This window comes from Myotis daubentonii, chromosome 17 (assembly GCF_963259705.1).
Source record: "Myotis daubentonii chromosome 17, mMyoDau2.1, whole genome shotgun sequence".
Classification (NCBI taxonomy): Eukaryota; Metazoa; Chordata; class Mammalia; order Chiroptera; family Vespertilionidae; genus Myotis; species Myotis daubentonii.
In genome coordinates this window covers 774,068-781,286 of record NC_081856.1, presented here as the reverse complement: position 1 = coordinate 781,286, position 7,219 = coordinate 774,068, and the positions used below count along the sequence as shown (strand labels likewise).

Here is a 7,219-nt window from a genome sequence, read left to right as displayed (position 1 = left end):
ACATCCCCCATGCTATACATATCAGGGGATCACTGTATATGTTATATTAATGTCAAACCACTATTATATACACTTGAAACAAATATCGAATGTCATCTCTGATTGAAAAAAAAATTAAATTAGTAAAATAATTTTTAATAAAAATAAAAATGCAAATCAGAGTGATCTTTAAAAAATATAAATCAGATCAGAACACTCGGTGCCTAAAAGCCTTAAGCGCTCCAGCAGGGGCCAGCTCTCCAGACAGAATCATGCCTGTGAGGGTGTGACACTGCTGGGAGAGGAATGCCCTGTCTTCTTCCTCCAGTTGCCCCCTTCACTGTTCTGGTGACATGTGGCTCTGGTACAGGGCAGAACTGTGCTTCCATGAGAGTGAGCTAAGCATCACTTTGGTTGCTTTGTTCTAGTGAAGGTGCAGACACAGAAAAAAACATTTTAAAAAATCTTAATGGTTCCAATAGCATTTCAACCCACCCAAGGGCCGTTGATCTGCCCTTTCCTGCACCCAGGCAGCCTGGCTCACCCAGTTTGAGGAAAGAAGGCAGGAATGGGCTTCCCATGCAGCCAGTGAACGTGCATCTGGCCAGACATCTGAAGAGAACTGCAGTTATCTTAGGATGAAAATGGAGGGATGCATCTGTGAGGATCAGGTACACACCAGAGGACTAAACTTTTTGTGACACAGTGATGGGATCAGAGCTGCAGGACATCACCACCATCTCACTCTCCCACTGCATCCCAGGGGACCATGAACCACCCATAATAAGAAGCAGCTCCATGGCCTCGGACAACACACTGACCCTCTACAAAGCACTTGAGCTCACATGGCTGATCTCAGAAATCTTATGAATCCCAGAAATCTTAAACCCTACGAAGTAGCCTGTTTTGACATTTTAGTTCTACTCCTACAAAGAAAGCCAGGCCTGGGTCTTTTGTAGCGTTCTCAGAGGTGTGCGAGACCCAGTAGGTGGAAGCTAGACCTGGTATACCCTGGAACATTTGCTGAGTGCCCTCAAACCCAGCACAGACAACAAGTTTGAACCTGTATCAATCTGGTGAACATCGCTCACTCTACCTGAGAACTCACTGAGAAGTTACCTCATGCTACTTGATTACCTCCAGAGACTCTTTCAGTGACTGAGCTTAACAGGCACATGGCAGATGCAGGCAGGCAGACGCAGATATCAGGGGTGTCTTGGGACTTTTGATGAACTTTCCCCAGTCCCACTGCAGGTAAAAGTCAGCCTTGGTGCACTGCTTGGACTTTCTGAACTCATTCTGACCCAGCAGAGGCAGCCACAAACTGCGAATTGCTTTGCAGCTCCAAATAGAATGCCCAGGGCCAGTCACAGAAAGCATCTGAAATTGGCCGGCACCAGAATCCCTCCCAGGACAAACACACAGTGGCCAACTTTAGATGACATCAGAGCATGATCCAATTAGCTTAATATGCAGCATGTCCAAAGAGAGAGCTTGGCAGGCACCAGAACAGGATGAGACCACTTCAGCTCCATGTGGTCATCACCTGAACAGTCTCATACAATGTGAGGTCAGGGTTGATCCTCACAGTCAGTCAGCCTGAAGGTCAACCATGAATAGGCCAATAGCATTGTGGACTCAACGACAACAGGAGGGCCCACAGAACACACACAAGGGAGATTCCTATAACACTCAGCTCTGGAAAAAAGAAGACAGTGCCACTAGGTCTCACAGGACACCTACTACATAAGCCCACACTGCCAAGATTGGGTGTCTAATAGTGCAATACATAGAAACAAACACACAGAGACAGCCAAAATGGGTAGACAGAGAAACAAGCCCCAAACTGAAGCACAGAAGACACCTTAAAAAAATAGCTAAATGAAGTAGAGGCAAGCAACAACAGACACTGCATTAAAGAAGAAAATGGTTATAAGGGATCTAAAGGAACTTAAGAATGATTGAAATCAGTGTGAACTTCAATAAAGAGATGGTAAGCATGAAAATGAACATATAAGCCATAAAAGAACACGTTTGAAGTAAAGGATACAATGTCTGAAATGAAGAATACACTAGAGAAATAGGCAATTGGATGAAGCAGAAGATCAAATCAGTGATTTGGCAGACAGGGGAGCAGAAGACAATGAGAGCAGCAAAAAGAAAAAAAAATTAAATGAGGACTGTTTAAGGGATCTTTGGGACAACATGAATCCTAAGAACATGAATTGCATCAAAGAAGTCCAAGAAAGAGAAAATAAAGAGCAGCAGATGGAGACCCTATGAAAATAAGGACAGAAACTTCCCTAACCTGGTGAAGGTAAAAGACAAGTCCAAGAAGCACAGAGAGTCCCAAACAAGATGAACTCAAAAAGGCTCACACCAAAACACATCATAATTAAAATGGCAAAGATTAAAAACAAAGAGAAAATCTTAAAAGCAGAAAGAGAAAGGTACTTAGTTACATACAAGGGAGCTCCCATAAGAGTGTCAACTACTTTGTCAACAGAAATATTGCCGGCTAGAAAGGATTGGCCCTAATATTCAAAGTGATGAAAAGCAAGGAACTACAGTTAAGACTATTCTGCCCAGCAAGGCTATCATTTAAAATTGACAGAGAAATGAAGAGCTTCCCAGACAACCAAAAGCTAAAGAAGCTCATTGTCACCAAACCAGAATTTCAAGAATTGTTAAAGCAGCAAGAAGAAGGGAAAAAAATAGGAACATAGTGAAAAGAATAGAATGGCAAAATATACATACCTATCAATAATCACTTTAAATGTAAATGGCTCCCATGTTCCAATTAAAAAACATGGTAACTGAATGGGTAAGAAAACAAGACCTACCTCAGAATGGAGTATACAAACTAAAAGTAAAGGGGAGGAAAAATATATTTCATGCAAATGAGAATGAAAAAAAAATGCTGGGGTAGCAATACCTATATGTGCAAAACAGACTTAGAACAAAGACTGTCTTAAGAGACAAAGAAGGACCCTACATAATGATAAAGGGAGCAATCCAAGAAGAGGATATACCCCTTTAAACATTTATGTCCCTGACATAGGAGCACCTAAATATATAAAGAAAATCTTGATGGATGTAAAGGGAGAGATTGACAGCAATACGGGGCATAGTAGGGGGTCATAATACCCCACTGACATCAATGGATATATATGCCAGACAATGAGATCAAAAAGAAATCAAAAGATAACTTGAAACAAATGAAAATGGGAACCAAATGATCCAAAATCTATTGGACACAGGAAAGGTAGTTTTAAGAAGGATATTTCAAAACATTACAGGCCTACCTCAAAAACAAGAAAAATCTCAAATAAATAATCTAACTTTACACTTAGAGGAACTAGAAAAGAGAAAAACAAACAGCTCAAAATGAGAACAAAGGAAATAATTAATAGGAGAGCAGAAATAAAAAAGAGTCTAAAAAATACAAAAGATCAAAGAAGCTAGAGTTGTTCACAGTGGTTAGAGCATCCACACACCAAATGGATATGGGTTCAATTCCTGGTCAAGGGCACATACCTGGCTTACAGGTTCAATCCCTGACCCTAGTTGGGCATGTGCAGGTGGGAACCAAATGGAGAGTCTCTCTCACAGGAGGAGGGAAACCAATTAATATATCTCTCTCTCCCTGTTTATCTCTTCTCCTCTTCCCCCTCCTTTCTCTCCTCCCTTCCATTCTCTCTAAAAAATTCAAATGGAAAACGATATCCTCTGGTGATGATTAACAGCAATGAAAAAAAAATCAAAAAACAAAAATACATGATTGACAAACCTTCGTCCAGACTCATCAAAAAAAAAAAAAAAAGTGAGGAACCCTGTTAATCAGAAATCAAAGAGGAAAAATAACAACTGACTGGACAGAAATACAATGATTGTAAGAAAACATTACAAACAACTATATGCCAACACATTGGACAATCTGAACAAAATGGATGAATTCCTAGAAATATACAATTTTTCAAAACTCAATCAGGAAGAAGAAGATCTGAATAGACCTATTACAACTCATGAAACCGAAGCAGTAATACAAAAATTCCCAAGAAACAAAAGTGCTGGACCAGAAGGAATTACAGGTGAATTTTATCAAACTTTCCAAGAACTAATACCTGTTCTTCTCAAATTATTCCAAAAAATTCAAGACTAGAGAAGACTCCCAAACTCATGGATAAGGTCAGCATTATTGTCATTCCAAAACCAGAATCAAGACATTAAAAACAAAGTTCAAAAAAAAAGTTCATGCCAATATCTCTGATGAACATAGATGCTAAAATCATCAAAAATATTAGCAAACTGAATCCAGCAATATGTTAAAAAATCCATACACTATGATCAAGTGGGCTTTATTCCAGAGATGCAAGATTGGTACAATATCCACAGATCAATAAACATGATGCACCATATACACAAAATGAATGATAAAAACCATCTGAACGTATCAACAGATGCAGAAAAAGCATTTGATAAAATCCAGCACCCATTTATGATAAAAGCTCTCAGCAAAGTAAGAATAGAGCGAGCATACCTCAACATAACAAAAGCCATATATAACAAACCCACAGACAGCATCATTCTCAATCAGAAAAACTAAAAGCATTTCTTTCTGATCAGAAACAATATAGGGACGTCTATTTTTACCACTCTTATTCAACATAGTACTGGAAGTCCTAGCCACAGCAATCAGACAAGAAGAAGAAATAAAAAACAACCCAAACAGAAAGAAGGAAGAAGAACTCATTATTTGTGGATGACATTTTACTGCATATAAAAAACCCTAAAGATTCCACAAAAAAATTCCTAGAATTCATCAATGAATTCAGTAAAGTAGGAGGATGCAAGGTAAATATTGAGAAAGCAGTTGCAGTTCTATACACCAATAATAAACTATTTGTTTCAAGGGAAACTCAGAGGGCAATCCCAGTTAAATTTGCCTCAAAAACAAAACAAAAAACAAAACAAAACAAAAAAACACCTAAGGCCCTGATTGTGTGGCTCAATTGACTGGAGCATCATCTTGTACGCCTAATGGTCACAGGATCAGTTCCTGGTCAGGGTGCATACCTAGGTTATGGGTTCCATCCCTTAGCAGGGTGTTTGGAAGGCAACCGATTGATCTCTCTCTCTCTCTCTCTCTCTCTCTCTCTCTCTCTCCCTCTCTCTCTCCTCTCTCTCAAATAAATAAAAGCATATCCTCAAGTGAGGATTTAGAAAAAGAAGAAGAGAGACATTGTCTCTCCTATAAAAATAAAATAAAGCAAAACACCTAGGAATAACTGTAAGCCAGGACTCAAAAGACCTGTATTCAAAAAAAAAACAACAAACAAAAAACCTATACTCAGAAAATTATAAGACACTGAATAAAATAATTGATGAAGATACAAATAAGCTGATGCACATAATGAATTCATGGATAGAAAGAATTAACATCATTAAAATGTTCATCCTTCCTAAAGGAATCTACAGTCTCAATCCAATTCCTACCAAGATTCCAATGGCATATTTCACAGAACTATAACAAATATTCCAAAAATTGATATGGAACCACAGAAGACCCTGAATAGCCACAGCAATCTGGAAAAAGAAGAACGGACTTGGAGGAATCACGCTACATGATATCAAATTAACTACAGGCCATATTAATCAAAACAGCCTGGTACTGGCATAACAATAGACATGTAGATCAATGGAAAAGAATAGAAAGCCTCAAATAAACCAATGTCTTTTTGGTTAATATTTGACAAAGGACACAAGCACATACAATGGAGTAAACATAGTCTATTCAATAAATGATGGGGAAATTTGACAGATCTATGCCAAAAATGAAAAGAAAAGAAAAGAAAAGAAAAGAAGAGAAAAGAGAAGAAAAGAAATTAGACCACCTTCTAACACCACACAAAATAGTAAACTAAAAATGGATTAAATACTTAAATGTAAGATTTGAAACCATAAAAATCTTTGAAGAAAACATAAGCAGTTAGATCTTGGACATTTCTTATAGCAATATATAATTTTTCTGATATATGTCCTCAGGCAAAGGAAACAACAAAAAATAATAAACAAATGGGACTACATCAAACTAAATTTTTTTACACAGCAAAGGAGACCATCAACAAAATGAAAAGACAACCCACGGAATGAGAAAACATGTTCACTAATGATATACCTGATAAGGGGTTAATATCCAAAATTTATAAAGAACTGACAAAACTCACACAAAACAAACAATCCAATTTAAAAATGAGCGAAGGACGTGAATAGACACTTCTCCAAGAGGGACACACAGATGACCCACAGACATATAAAGAGATGCTCAGCATCGCTAATCATTACAGAAATGGAAAGGAAAACTGCAATGAGGTATCACCTTGTACCTGTCAGAATGGCTATCATCAATAAATCAACAAGTGTTGGTGGGAAGTGGAGAAGAGGGAACACTTGTGCACTGTTGGTGGGAACGCAGATTAGTTTAGGCACTGTGGAAAGCAGTATGGAGTTATTTCAAAAAATTAAAAATGGAACTGCCTTATGACCCTTCAATTTCACTTCTGAGAGTATATCTGAAGAAACCTGAAACACTGATTCAATAGGATATATGCCCATCAGTAGAGGAGTGGCGGAAAAAGCCGTGGTACATGAACACAATGGAATACTACTGAGCCGTAAAAAGGAAGGATATGAAGGAAATCTTACTCTTTGCAACAGCATGGATGGACCTGGTGAGTATTATGCTACGTGAAGTGAAATTAGTCAGTTAGAGAAACACAAGTAACTTATGATTTCACTTATATGTGGAATCTAATGCACAAAAATAAAACAACAAAAAAAATAGAAACAGACTCATAGATACAGACAACAGACTGACAGGTGTCAGAGGAGAAGGGGGCTGGGAACTGGGTGAAAAGTAAAGGGATTATGCTAAGAAAAAAAAATCTCATAGAGCCCTAGCTGGTTTGGCTCAGAGGATAGAGCATCGGCCTGGGGACTGAAGGATCCCAGGTTCAATTCTGGTCAAGGGCATATACCTTGGTTGCAGGCACATCCCAAGTAGGGGGTGTGCAGGAAGCAGCTGATCGATGTTTCTCTCTCATCAATGTTTCTAACTCTCTTTCCCTCTCCCTTCCTCTCTGAAAAAAAATCAATAAAATATATTAATAAAAAAAATCTCATAGACAGACAGACAGCAGTATGGAGATTACCACAGGGAAAGGTGTTGGTAGAAGAGGGT

General features: G+C 38.4%; 1 non-coding gene across 1 annotated transcript; it reads left to right on the top strand.

Annotated features, from left to right (window-relative positions):
- Positions 1–220: 220 nt before the first annotated feature.
- LOC132220248 (small nucleolar RNA SNORA74) lies at positions 221–423 on the top strand. The gene has a single exon (XR_009449746.1). It is a non-coding gene; the product is annotated as a small nucleolar RNA SNORA74 (small nucleolar RNA).
- Positions 424–7,219: the final 6,796 nt, after the last annotated feature.